The sequence below is a fragment of the Pristiophorus japonicus genome, chromosome 5, assembly GCF_044704955.1.
Source record: "Pristiophorus japonicus isolate sPriJap1 chromosome 5, sPriJap1.hap1, whole genome shotgun sequence".
NCBI lineage: Eukaryota > Metazoa > Chordata > Chondrichthyes > Pristiophoridae > Pristiophorus > Pristiophorus japonicus.
In genome coordinates, this window is record NC_091981.1 from 183,647,546 (window position 1) to 183,662,053 (window position 14,508).

Below are 14,508 nucleotides of genomic sequence, written 5' to 3' on the forward strand. Positions count from 1 at the left end.
GGAGCTCAAGTTGCTAGCAGCTTCCCTCACTGCTCACAGCTCCTACTGAGCAGGACACACCTCCACTGCTCCACAATTGGTCCTTGTGCATGAAACTCTTTTTAGGAGTCTACCTGCAAAACATAAACAACATTAAACTGTGCCACCCGACCTGGGTGACACAGCAGACATTTTCAAGCCTTTTTTTTTTTTTTTTTGGGGCGCTAAAATCAAATTTTTCCAGTGCCCCCTATAAAAGGAGAGGGGGACACTAAAAACACCGGCAATTAAAACAAATTAAACTTTAAAACGTAAAATCAAATTAAAATTTGGTTGCCGGGCGTGATGATGCACTCCAGTCCCTCCGGTGCCCACCTCTCGCGGAAGGCCGCGAGCGTACCGGTGGACACCGCGTGCTCCATCTCCAAGGACACCCTGGATCGAATGTAAGAGCGGAAGAGAGGCAGGCAGTCAGGTTGAACGACCCCCTCGACCGCCCGCTGCCTGGACCGGCTGATGGCACCCTTGGCCGTGCCCAGGAGCAGTCCTACGAGGAGGCCTTCGGACCTACCCGCTCCCCTCCGCACAGGGTGCCCAAAGATCAGGAGAGTGGGACTGAAGTGCAGCCAGAATTTCAGGAGCAGCCCCTTCAAATAGTGGAACAGGGGCTGCAACCTTGTGCACTCCATAAAAACATGGAACACGGACTCCTCCAGACCGCAGAAATTGCAGGCGGCCTGGGAGTCCGTGAACCGGCTTAAAAATTTGTTGCACGGCACTGCTCCGTGCACCACCCTCCAGGCCAAGTCCCCGATGAATAGTGGGAGGACCCCTGCGTAGAGTGCCCTCCATCGGGGACCCCCGCCTCCTCCGGACGGCAAGATGGTACGCCATGGCGTGTCCGGACGGCCGGCGAGGATGGCAAAGTTGAGGGTGTGCAGGAGCAGCCCGTACAGGAAACCCCTCCGCGCGGAACTGAAAGGCACGGAGGGGATTTCCCCGAGGCGGCTGAAGTTGTGAGGCGCCGGTCCCCGAGGGAGGTTCCGGGGTTTGGCGCCGATGAGGAATTCCGTCCGGACGGGGGTCAGTTCGGACGGGATCTCCCCACGTGCTTGAGCCTCCTCGATGCACCTAACGGAGTCAGGGCCCAGAGCTGTTTTTAGCGACTCGATGGCATCGGCCGCGCGGCGGACGTTGGCAGAATTTAGGCGCCGCGCCAGCGTGACTGGCGCCATCCAGCCCGCTCCTCCGCCATCGAGCAGGTCCCTGACCCTGGTCACCTCACCAGCCACAGCCCTCTCTTCCGACCGCCACATGAAGCCTCGGCCGTGGAGGTACGGATTCCCGAGCAGCGGTTCCTGCAGGACGGCCGCCACTCCAGCCGGCGGAGAGCTGCGCTTGGTGGAGACTTTGTTCCAGACCCTGATGAGTTCCCTGTAAAAGACAGGCAGCTCCCGGAGGGCGGTCCTGGCACCCCCCAAGTTCACAAACAGGAGCTGCGTGTCATAATTGAGGTCGAGCTGCTGGCGGAAGAAATACCTCGCCAGAGCACACCACCTAGGAGGGGGCTCGACGTAAAGGTATCTCTGCAGGGTCTGAAGACGGAAAGTCGCGAGCTGGGCGCTGACGCACACCAACGACTGACCGCCCTCCTCAAGCGGGAGACTCAAGACCGCGACAGAGACCCAGTGCTTCCTGTTGTTCCAGAAGAAGTCCACCAGCTTCTTCTGTATCTTGGCGACAAACGCAGGGGGAGGGGTCAAAGTGACCAGCCGGTACCACAGCATTGCGGCCACCAGCTGGTTTATGACTAGCGCTCGACCCCTGTAGGACAGCACTCGGAGCAGTCCTGTCCAGCGCCCTAGGCGAGCGGCGACCTTGGCCTCCAGCTCCTGCCAGTTCGCCGGCCAGGCTTCCTCGTCGGGGCTAAGGTAGACTCCCAGATAGAGGAGATGGGTCGTGCTCCAGGCAAAAGGCCTGAGCTCCTCCGGCAGGGAGTCCACCCGCCACTGACCCACCAGGAGTCCGGAACATTTCTCCCAGTTGATCCTGGCGGAGGACGCGGCCGAGTAAATCTCCTGGCACTCACGCATCCTCCGCAGGTCAGCGGGATCCTCTACCGCGAGGAGCACGTCATCGGCGTAAGCCGAGAGGACGACCTCCACGCCCGGCCCTTGCAGAGCCAGTCCCGTCAACCTCGTCCGCAAGAGGCGCAGGAAAGGCTCCACGCAAACGGCATATAACTGGCCGGACATGGGGCATCCCTGGCGCACCCCTCTCCTAAAGCGAAGGGGCGCCGTCAAGGACCCGTTAACCTTAATCAGACACTCCGCGGCGGCGTACAAAAGTCGGATCCGGGCGACGAAATGCGTCCCGAACCCGAAAGCGCGCAGAGTTCCGAGCAGATAGTCGTGATCCACCCTGTCGAACGCCTTCTCTTGGTCGAGGGATAGGAAGGCGACCGACAGACCAGCCTCCTGGGAATGATGGATGAGGTCCCGGACCAGATGGATGTTGTCGTGGATTGTCCGGCCCGGGACCGTGTATGACTGGTCGGGGTGGATCATGTGGTCCAGCACGGCACCAAGGCGAGCAGACATCGCCCTGGCGAAGATTTTGTAGTCCGTGCTGAGGAGGGAGACCGGGCGCCAGTTCTTAAGGAGGCGGAGATCGCCCTTCTTAGGCAGCAGGACGATGACTGCCCTGCGCCAAGAGAGGGGCATCTCCCCGGTCGCCAGACTTTCCCCCAGGACCCGCGCGTAGTCGCCCCCCAGGACGTCCCAGAACGCCCTGTGGAACTCCACGGTCAGCCCGTCCAGCCCCGGGGATTTTCCACTCGAGAGCCGGGCGAGGGCACCGGTCAGCTCCGCCAGGCTTAGCGGAGCTTCCAGATTTTCGGCGCCCTCCGGGCCGACCTTCGGCAGGTCCTCCCACAAAACTCTACGCGCTTCCTCGCTGGACGGATCCGGAGAGAACAGAGCCCCGTAATATTCACGGACCCTGTTGTTGACGCCCTCCGGATCCGAGACGAGAGAGCCGTCGTCGGCCAGCAGCGTCAAGAGCTGCTTACGGACACTCTGCCTTTTTTCCAGCGAGTAGAAGAAGGGGGAGCCGCGGTCCAGATCCCGCAGGAACCGGATCCGCGACCTCACGAACGCGCCTCGGGACCCGACGAGCTGCAGGTCCTTCAGCGCGGCCTTCTTCGCTTCGTACACCGTCCGCAGGGCCGGGTCCTGGACGACTTGACCGAGACGGGCTTCCAGGTCGAGCACCTCTTTTTCTAGGCGCCCGACTCTGGCCGCCCGCCTCTTGGTCGACCCCCTCGCGTACTCTTGACAGAAGACGCGGACGTGAGCCTTGCCCACGTCCCACCATAGCCTCAAGGAGGGGAAGCCCCCCCTGCTTCCTTCTCCAGTCGGACCAGAATCGACGGAACGAGTCCTGGAACCGCACGTCCTCCAGCAGCCGGTTGTTAAAGTGCCAGTACGCGGACCCCGTCCTCGCGCGGAGCGAAGCGAGCTCCGCCCACACCAGGTGGTGGTCCGAGCACGGCACCGGCCGCATGGAGGCCGCCGGGACGCAGGAAACGTACGCCCGAGACACGTAAAGGCGGTCGACTCTAGACCATCCAACTCCAGGCCTCACCCAAGTAAAGGCGCTGGAGTCGGGGTGGAGATTTCGCCAGACGTCCACCAAGTCGAAGGACCCGACCAGGTCCCTCAACTTCTCCATCGCCGTCATGCACTGCGGGGCACCGGAGCGGTCCCTCGCCTCGAGGGTGCAGTTAAAATCCCCCCCGAGGACAATGCAGTCGCCGACGTCGACGGAGCCAAGAAGAGCGGACACCTCTTCAAAGAAGCGCGTCTGCTGCGGGCCGGGATGAGGGGCGTACACGTTCACGAGATGGAGCGGCACGTCCCCCAGGCGAACCGTTACGTGCAGCAAGCGGCCTGGCACGGGCTCCTCGACCCCCAAGATCTCCGGCTGAAAATGCGGGCCCAGCAAGATGGCCACCCCACTTGAAATGGCGGTGAGGTGGCTCATGCGGACCTCTCCTTGCCATTCCAGGAGCCACGTGGCTTCGTCTCCCGGAACGGTGTGGGTTTCTTGCAGGAAGCACACCGCATATTTCCCCTCCCGCAGGAGCGAAAAATTGTCAAATCTACGGCGTGCCCCTCTGCCGCCGTTGATGTTGAGGCTGGCTATGGTTATCTTCATGGCAAAAGCATAGTGCAACCTCTACCTTAACCTATTGTGGGGGAGGGAGCGAAGTCTTTTGTTGAACTCCGCTCCCTCCGCAGCCCAGCGAGGAGTCCCTCGAGCTCGCGCAGCTCAAGGTGCTGCTCCTTTGTCAAGGGCCCGCCCGCGGCCAAGGTTTTAACGGCGGCGCGGACGGACCCCTTGATCAGCTCCGGCTCGGACCATTTTTCCAGGGCCAGTCGGGCTTGGTCGCGGCGACCCCGGCTCTGGGCCAAAAAGTCCCGGAGTTCCTTTGCAGGAACGAGGAGGGCCTCAGCGGCGGCCGCGAGCAGATCCACCGCCTCCCTGGCGGTGGTCTCTAGGTCTTCACCCGCGTCCCCCACCGAGTCCCCGTCCTCCTCCGGGAGGTGGCCGCCAGCAGCCGGCCCATCGACCGCACAAGGTACGGCAAATGAACCGGCCGCTCCAACCGGCCCTGGCACTGCCCCGATCCCACCCCCAGGATCGTCGGCAGAGGAGTCCCCACTGGGCTCTTTTAAAAATGGTGCCGGGTCGGGAAATGACAGCGGAAGGGGTTCCCCCTCCGCCCCAGGAACCGGAGAACAAGGAGAGACCCGGCCATAGGAAATCCCCAGGCCCTCCAAGTGCTCCAGCTCCAAAGTAAGGGGCGAGGGTGGGTGTTCCTCCCCCTCCCCGCTGCCACCCCCCGGCCCAGCATCTACAGTATCATTAAAATCAATTGTTTCATTCTCTGCCGGGTCGAGCAAATCCCGGGGTAAGTTGTGTATTGGCTGGGCGGGCTCAGGTTCGGCCTTTTCGGCCCCGCCCGCCTCGGTCCCCGGGACGCTCGACCCGGCGGCTACGCATTCCTCCGCGGTCCCCACGCCCCCCACGACAGGCAGATCTTCCACTCCATCCCCGGGAGGCAGAGGCTGGGCAGCCTCGACTGTCTCACCCTCCCCGGGGAAAGACTCCTCGCGCCTGCAGCGCAATTTGGGGGCGCTGGTGGGGGACGCGGGACACGCGGCGGGCACCGCCTCCTCCGCGGAGGGATGTTGTTCCCCCTCCGCCTCATTGGGGCGGTGCCTCTTTTTGTTCCTGGGGGCGCGCGGAGTCAGGGAGACCTCCATGTCTGCCGAGGCCTCCCGCTCCGCCCCCCCCTTTTCCTTTTCTTGCCCGCGCCTGGGCCCCTCTGTGGTGGTATTCAAGGGCCCGGGCACGGGCTCGGGGCACCCCGCGCTCGCCGGTGACTGGGTTGGGCTGAGCGCGGTGGTCAGACTTTCCGGCGCACTGAGGGGACCCGCCTCGAGATGTTTCGCCTTCTTCCGCGCCTTCTTTCCGGTCGAACGCTCTCCCTCCCCCCCGCCGGAGGCCCTGAAAACAAAGGCCTCCGACGATGCCCGCGCACCCATGGCTCCCGGCACGCGGACGCAACTAGGGGGAGGGGTGGCGGCGGTGCCAGCCTTGGCCGCCTTCGGTGGTTTGGCGGCCTTGGAGGCGGGGCAGTTCTTACGAACATGCCCCACCTCCCTACAGGCATGGCACCGCACGCCGTCCGACGTCCAGAAGACGCGGTAGGCAGTCCCCTCGTGCACCACATTAAAGTTCCCCTCCGTCGTCTCCTCCCGCGCCAGCCGGACAAAGAGCTGGCGGCGGAAGGAGAACACGTGGCGCAGGCTGTTCTCCCTGAGGCCGAGCGGTATGGGGTTGATCCCCGACCTTACCTCCCCCAGTTGGTGTAGGTGAGGGAGGAGGAGCCCAGCGGGAACAAAGGGCGGGACGTTTGAAATGATGACCCTCTGCGCGGTGGCCTCGAGAGGGTCCACCGGCAGGAACGTCCCGCCCACCGTGAGCCCCTTTTCAAGGGCCAGGGACACCGCCCGCTCCGACCCCAGGAAGAACACGGCCTTCCCAGACATCTTGGAGGCTGCGACAATGGCCGAGGGGCCGACTACCCCAGCCATCGCCCGCACGCACTCCTCGATGCTCATTGTGGGGTGAGTGTAGCTCTTGACCCCGTGTTTTTTTGTTATTAGTCTGAAAGGTGGCAGGGCAGCGGCTGGCGCAGGAGGTGCCGTGGATGTGGACACCGCCTGCGCATACGACCTTGCTGGCCCTGCCACCGGCGTGGATGGGGTCGCCATCACGGGGTCCCTTTAAGGGCTACACCCACCCCAAAGTCACAGGCCTTAATGGTCTTTATTAGGCCTCTTGTAGATTGACTGAGCAGAGGAGCCCTTAATGAGGTACCTCTCCCCTAGTTGGCAATTGGGGAGGGGCCTTGCTCCCTCTGCTCAGTTGTCTTAAATGTTTTTTTTTTTTTTTTTTAAATTAAATTTGGAAGAAAGAGGCTCTCAGAGAGAGAGGGGAGAAACAGAGTAGCAGAGAAAAGAGAGAGGGGGGTGGGAAGGGGGGGGGGCTGCGAGGGCAGGTCTCTCCTCGCAGCTGTGGGTGGGTGCACTCCCCAGATGGCAAAACACAAAAGTCTTTGAGGTGGTCTTCAGGTGGGGGGAGAAGATGTCTTCACCTGGGGTAGCTGGAGCCACCAGGCACTCCTAACGATCTTTAATTGGGTGATTAATAACAATCTTCAGCCTGGTAGCTCCAGCTATCCCAGGCTAGGCAAATGTGGGGGGTGGGGGGGGGTTCCAATTGTGGGGGGGGGGCCTAGTTGTAAGCACGGCCCCCACGCACACTACCACACACACACACACCCCCCGCGATGTTCCGGCCCTCAGTGGTCTTCTTTCCTCCCCCCACCGATACAACAAAGTCTGTTTGGGGAAATGCACCCACACCCACCTGTAGAATGTTGGGTCTCCCTCCTTCCACACTGGTTTGTTGTTGGTCTTTTCCCCCTCTCTCCAACTCCTTGCAGAAATGGAAAAGATGTTGAAATGTTTTCTGCTTCCTCCTCTCCCTCTGGATGAAAGTTGATGGTGAAGCCCCTTCCTTCCTTCTCTTCCTGGGCTGGTCTCAGGGCTCTCCAGGCAGGAGCTCAAGTTGATAGCTGCTCCACTCACTGCTCACAGCTCCTACTGAGCAGGACACACCTCCACTGCTCCACAATTGGTCCTTGTGCATGAATCCCAAAAAGTTAGTTTGCAGGTGCAGCAGGTAATCAGGAAGGCAAATGGAATGTTGGCCTTCATTGCGAGAGGGATGGAGTACAAAAGCAGGGAGGTTCTTCTGAAACTGTATAGGGTATTGGTGAGGCCACACCTGGAGTACTGCATGCAGTTTTGGTCACCTTGCTTAAGGAAGGATATACTCGCTTTGGAGGGTGTGCAGAGACGATTCACGAGGGTGATTCCGGAGATGATAGATTGAGTATACTGGGTCTTTACTTGTTGGAGTTCAGAAGGATGAGAGGGGATCTTATAGAAACATTTAAAATAATGAAAGGGATAGACAAGATAGAGGCAGAGAGGTTGTTTCCACTGGTCGGGGAGACTAGAACTAGGGGGCACAGCCTCAAAATACGGGGGAGCCAATTTAAAACCGAGTTGAGAAGGAATTTCTTCTCCCAGAGGGTTGTGAATCTGTGGAATTCTCTGCCCAAGGAAGCAGCTGAGGCTAGCTCATTGAATGTATTCAAGTCACAGATAGATAGATTTTTAACCAATAAGGGAATTAAGGGTTACGGGGAGCGGGCGGGTAAGTGGAGCTGAGTCCACGGCCAGATCAGCCATGATCTTGTTGAATGGCGGAGCAGGCTCGAGGGGCTAGATGGCCTACTCCTGTTCCTAATTCTTATGTTCTTATGTTCTTAAAAACTTTCTGTTCTTCATCAGACAGTATCCACAGGATAATCCTGCCCCATAACCTGTAAACGCTAATCCTTCTGTCTCTTCCATGTTACTGCAGTTGTACCCTTTAATGATGTTAATGTTTTAATGGCCCAAGATTCATCCAGACTTCCTCTTCTCTTTTTGGCCTGTACCTTGCAGGCCTCCCCAATTTGGATCTCGCCTTGACAGGAATTTTGGGTTTTGATGTCATGTTCTATGCCCAGTGTACTTTTGGTGCACTCCGCTCAGCCCTTTTTAATAATCAACTTCCCCTTAAATATTAGTTCATCGTATATGCTCAGCTCATCAGTAATCTGGAGTTGCACTCCTTTGTGACAGATCATGTTTATTAATGTTTATTATCATTTTCAACAATTTCAGATTCTCATCTATTTCAGCAGCATATTGATGTTTTTATCCTTTTTCCGGTTTGGGGGATCTGCTAATCAACATAACTTACTCACAGTCTGCTCAATTATCAGCAAGGAATATTTATTTGTTTCACTTGTAGACAACATGAAATTTATATTTTTCCAGATATAACCTTTCAGAAGGAACAGGGGGGGTTTGGTCCAACGGCCTAGGACATGTCACCTGCTGCAATATGCATTTACTTAAGTCACAGTGCTGAGTGTATGGTGATTGATGTCACTTCAGTGATTTTATATCATTTTCAACAAATAACTATTGTTTTAAATTGAAGCAAAATACTGTGGATGCTGGAAATCTGAAGTAAAAGCAGAAAATGCTGGAAATACTCAGCAGGTAGTTACAATATTTATTGTTTTAAATGTCTGATTTTTGAAAAAAAACATAGTATGCAAATTATCTTATCTTTAAATGGCAAAGTAGATAAAGAACATAAGAACATAAGAATTAGGAACAGGAGTAGGCCATCGAGCCCCTCGAGCCTGCTCCGCCATTTAACAAGATCATGGCTGATCTGGCCGTGGTCTCAGCTCCACTTACCCGCCTGCTCCCCGTAACCCTTAATTCCCTTATTGGTTAAAAATCTATCTATCTGTGACTTGAATACATTCAATGAGCTAGCCTCAACTGCTTCCTTGGGCAGAGAATTCCATAGATTCACAACCCTCTGGGAGAAGAAATTCCTTCTCAACTCAGTTTTAAATTGGCTCCCCCGTATTTTGAGGCTGTGCCCCCTAGTTCTAGTCTCCCCGACCAGTGGAAACAACCTCTCTGCCTCTATCTTGTCTATCCCTTTCATTATTTTAAATGTTTCCATAAGATCACCCCTCATCCTTCTGAACTCCAACGAGTAAAGACCCAGTCCACTCAATCTATCATCATAAAGTAACCCCCTCATCTCTGGAATCAGCCTCGTGAATCGTCTCTGTACCCCCTCCAAAGCTAGTATATCCTTCCTTAAGTAAGGTGACCAAAACTGCATGCAGTACTCCAGGTTCGGCCTCACCAATACCCTGTACAGTTGCAGCAGGACCTCCTTGCTTTTGTACTCCATCCCTCTCGCAATGAAGGCCAACATTCCATTCGCCTTCCTGATTACCTGCTGCACCTGCAAACTAACTTTTTGGGATTCATGCACAAGGACCCCTGCACCGCAGCATGTTGTAATTTCTCCCCATTCAAATAATATTCCCTTTTACTGTTTTTTTTCCCAAGGTGGATGACCTCACACTTTCCAACATTGTATTCCATCTGCCAAACCGTAGCCCATTCGCTTAACCTATCTGAATCTCTCTGCAGCCTCTCTGTGTCCTCTACACAACCCGCTTTCCCACTAATCTTTGTGTCATCTGCAAATTTTGTTGCATTACAATCTGTCCCCTCTTCCAGGTCATCTATGTATATTGTAAACAGTTGTGGTCCCAGTACCGATCCCTGTGGCACACCACTAACCACCGATTTCCAACCCGAAAAGGACCCATTTATCCCGACTCTCTGCTTTCTGTTTGCCAGCCAATTCTCTATCCATGCTAATACATTTCCTCTGACTCCGCGTACCTTTATCTTCTGCAGTAACTTTTGTGGGGCACCTTATCGAATGCCTTTTGAAAATCTAAGTACACCACATCCATCGGTACACCTCTATCCACCATGCTCGTTATATCCTCAAAGAATTCCAGTAAATTAGTTAAACATGATTTCCCCTTCATGAATCCATGCTGCGTCTGCTTGATTGCACTATTCCTATCTAGATGTCCCGCTATTTCTTCCTAAATGATAGTTTCAAGCATTTTCCCCACTACAGATGTTAAACTAACCGGCCTATAGTTACCTGCCTTTTGTCTGCCCCCTTTTTTAAACAGAGGCGTTGCAAGCAAAGAAAGCAAATACAGTGATACGGCTTGGGCCTCAGCTATTTACAATCTATATTAATGACTTAGATGAAGGGATCGAGTGTAATGTATCCAATGTATCCAATGTAATCTGACAGGAAGAAACAAAGAGCCTGTCAAGGGATATATGCAGGTTATGTCAGTGGATAATAAGGTGGCAGATGGAGTATAATTTTGGGAAATGTGAGGATATTCACTTTCATAGGAAGAATAGAAAAACAGAATAGGACAGAATTTCCGACGTCCCAGGCTTGTACAAAGTTTCTACGGACCCGGGAAGGCATCGGAAAAGTCATTTTTCAGTGCGCAATTCGCACGTGCTGAAAACCGGCTTTTCCGATGTGTTAAGCTGGAGCTGGACAGATCATAACCAAATCGGGTGCGAGGACAGTTGTACATGCAAGTTTGGGCTATTTACCCATATCTTGCATGGCAAATGTCCTCAAAACACTTGCGCCTGAAAAAGCAGGTGCATAGTTTACTTTTACAGGCGTAAGTTTAAAAACATAGAAAAAACATGATTAAAATAAAAATTTAAAAAACACATTTATGTTAAAACCCTGCCCACTCAGATAATGTTATTTTAAACCCTAACCCTAACTTTTTTTTAAAATCCGCAATTTTTTTTTCTTTAAAACATTTTTACTTTCTATTACTTTATTGTGTGAGGTGTTTTTTAAATGTTTTATGTATTTTTTGTGAGTTTTGGGTTTTTTCTCATTCATTGTAACTTACAAAACTCCTATTACAACGAATGAGAAAATACTTACCTGTGATTGGGTGTCCAGGCACACGTGACTCCTGCGGACGTCCCAACGTGCACACACTGTGCTTCGCAGGGAGAGGAGGCCTGTGGATCGGGAGTTCAAGCGGGCGCAGCAGCTTCATTTATTTCTATTCTTTATTGATTTGCCCGTGGGAAATCCCCCTTGCAATTTCTGCCCCATTTATTTTTTAAATAGTGAAAAACTATTAAATGTTGATATTCAGGTACCCTTGTACATGAAATACAGAAAGTTAGTATGCAGGTACAGCAAGTAATTAGGAAGACTAATGGCATGTTGGCCTTTATTGCAAGGGGGTTGGAGTACAAAAGCAAGAAAGTCTTACTACAATTATACAGGGCTTTGGTGAGGCCACACCTGGAGTACTGTGTACAGTTTTGGTCTCCTTATCTGAGGAAGGACACACTCGCCTTGGAGGCGGTGCAACAGAGATTCATAGATTGATCCCTGGGATGAGAGGGTTGTCTTATGAGGAGAGATTGTTCTAGAGAGCATCTAGAACTGGGGGGCATAGTCTCAGGATAAGGGGTCAGGTATTTAAGACTGAGATGAGAAGGAATTTCTTCACTCAGTGGGATGTGAATCTTTAGAATTCTTTACCCCAAATGGCTGTGGATGCTCAGTTGTTGAGTATATTCAATGCTGAGAGCAATAGATCAATAGATTTATGGACTCTAGGGGATCAAGGAATATGGAGATCGGGCAGGAAAGTGGAGTGGAGCCATGATCTTATTGAATGGTAGAGCAGGCTCAAGGCGAGGGATGGCCCACTCCTGCTCCTTCATCTTATGTTCTCATGTTCTTATAATCTAATTCTCGAGAGCTGTTTGAGGGGAGATTAAAAATTACTGTCAAAAATAATTTGTGACAGTAATTATACTCTGTTTCAAAATAGCTTTAAGCAGATATAATCACTTTTGACAGTAATTTTCTTCCCCAAGACATGCTGCTCGAATTTCCACAGACTAGCAATGGTGACCGAGTTATTTTTTAAGTTGATCTCCACTGCACTTGGAATTTTGAGACATACAAGCCACAGGCTAAACCTCCTGCATGTGGCATGTGGCTCCAAGTTCTCTTTCAGATCTGTCACACTTTAGATTATGGCCTGCGGATACCAAGAGGTCGAAAATGGGTAGCAACCCGTTTGGGGCGGTAAGTTTTTACTTTTAGAAAAAGTTAGTGCCCGGCGAAGTGTTTTGTCAAATTGTGTGAAAATCGTCATTTTTGCCCCAGGATTGAAGGGGAGCGGTAAATGAGGCGCTAATGGCCTCAGCTGGGCGCTGCAGGGCGCCATTCACAGCCACTTACCCAATTTCAGATGAGTTCCATTCAGCAATTAGCCTTCAATCATTGACTCCAGCTCCATCAGGCGTTTGAACGAGAGCTTATTTGAACCGTCTGCTGCTCATTTTCAGCATTGCTGAACTTCAGTCAGTGATCTCTCGACCTGAGGAAGATTGTGAAATGGCTGCTAGTCATTCCCCTTCAAGGGAGAGGGCACAAGATTTAATGATGAGGCATTGGTTGGGTCACTGGAGACCAGGAGGGAGTCATTGTTCCCTGCATCAGGGAGGAGGTCATCTCCGCAGGTTTTCCATGCCATGTCGGCCAGCGGTGCAGAGAAGCTCCACCCAGTGCAGGAAAAATTTCAACGCCCGATGTCGGGTGGTGAAGGTCAGTACAAGCTTCCACACCTTCTCCATACCAGCCTCTCAACCTCTGTCGGTGCACACTGTGCAAACCACTACTTCCCCACCTCTCAACCACCAAGTATCTGCAGATACTCACACTCACATCCGCATCCCATGCCTTGCCTACATTCACAGCTATTCAATCATGGCAGGCATATCTTCCACCTATGTAGCTGGACTCTTACTCACACGAGTTCCTTTCTTTTGCAGGCCAAGATGACACATAAGCAGCAGAGGACTGGAGGAGGGGAGCCTCAACTGTGCGAGTTCTGCTTCACAGGTCTCAGATGAGGACCTCGATGGGGAAGCATTCACGCAAAGGGTGATGACCATGCACTCTGACATCATAGGTGCAATGGCAAGGGTGCCGGAGAGCCTCTCGGCAGTGGGAAGGAGCATGGAGGAATCCGCCTCCAACATTGAACAGAGCTCTGCGCACACCATGGAGTCCATTATTGCCAGTCTGCAGACGGTGGTGGACTCCCAGAGAGACTGTACGGATCCAGACCTCATCACGTCATGTCATGGATGACGTGGCAGCTTCCATTGCAGCATAGGTGGAAGCAACACAACGTCTTAGTGCTGCAATGCAGACAATGGTTGGTGGCATGGAAGCTCAGACTGCTCTCATGCAGTCTCAGCTTGATGCCATGCAATGTCTTGGTGCAGTCATGCAGTCAGTGAATGCAGGCATCGAGTCTCAGACTGCTCTCATGCAGTCTCAGCTACTCATGTTCTGACTGCTGCCATCACTGTTGGGTCCACCACAGTCCACCGGGGACGTCATGGTGTCGCAGTAGCCCACCAAGCTGTGTTCCAGCAGATTGGTGGGGATGCTGAGGCTCTGCCCCGGGGGAGTGGCACTGGGTAAGTGGGGCAGGAACCTGCTGTCCTCTCTGAGGATGACAGCATTCCTGAGCCCACCACTGCCACTCAGCCATTGCATTTGTCGCTGGCGGTCACCCAGCCAGCCCACACTGCCTCTGCCCAGCCTGAGGTGGTGCAGTCTACAGCTGGGCCTTTCAGGCCCAGAGCTGGTTGGGAGCATCCTACAAGGCCATCTGTAGTCTCTGGCTCTGACACTCAGCTGTCTTCCACCAGCCCTGCTGCAGCCACAGGGGACACACTGTGGAGGAGCTCTAGAATAGTTAAAGCAAAGAGGGGATATAAGGAAATGCACAAGGGTGATTAGTAAATACATTATGAAATCGTTTATTGGTGTTATATGAATTTGGATTGGAATGTTTAATCTTTGCTATTGTCTCTCATTTCAGATCTGAGACTTTGGTATGGAAGGGAAAATGGATATAGTGATGGAGACGTCCAGAGGAATCGGGAAATGGGATGGAATTCCTAAAACCGAACTCTGATTAAACGGTCGCAGCCCTCCCTTGCAGAATCGCGATGGACTCACTGCCTCCTCAGTCGCTTTGTTGCTCCTCCTGCTCCTCCTTGTCCTCCTCCTCCTCCGGTGGTGCGGCTATGCCTGGTGACAATGGCTGTGCCCTCATGATGGTGAGGTTGTGCAGAATGCAGCAGACGATGATGAATAGGGACTCCTGCTCAGGTGAGTACTGGAGGACTCCTCCCGAGTGGTCAAGACAGCGGAACCGTTGCTTAAGCTCTCCGATGGTCTGCTCAATGATGTTCTTGGTGGCGGCATAGTAACATTGTATGAATGCTGGGCAGAAGTGTTGGGGTTGCGGAGGGGTGTCATGTGCCAGGTGGAGAGCAGATA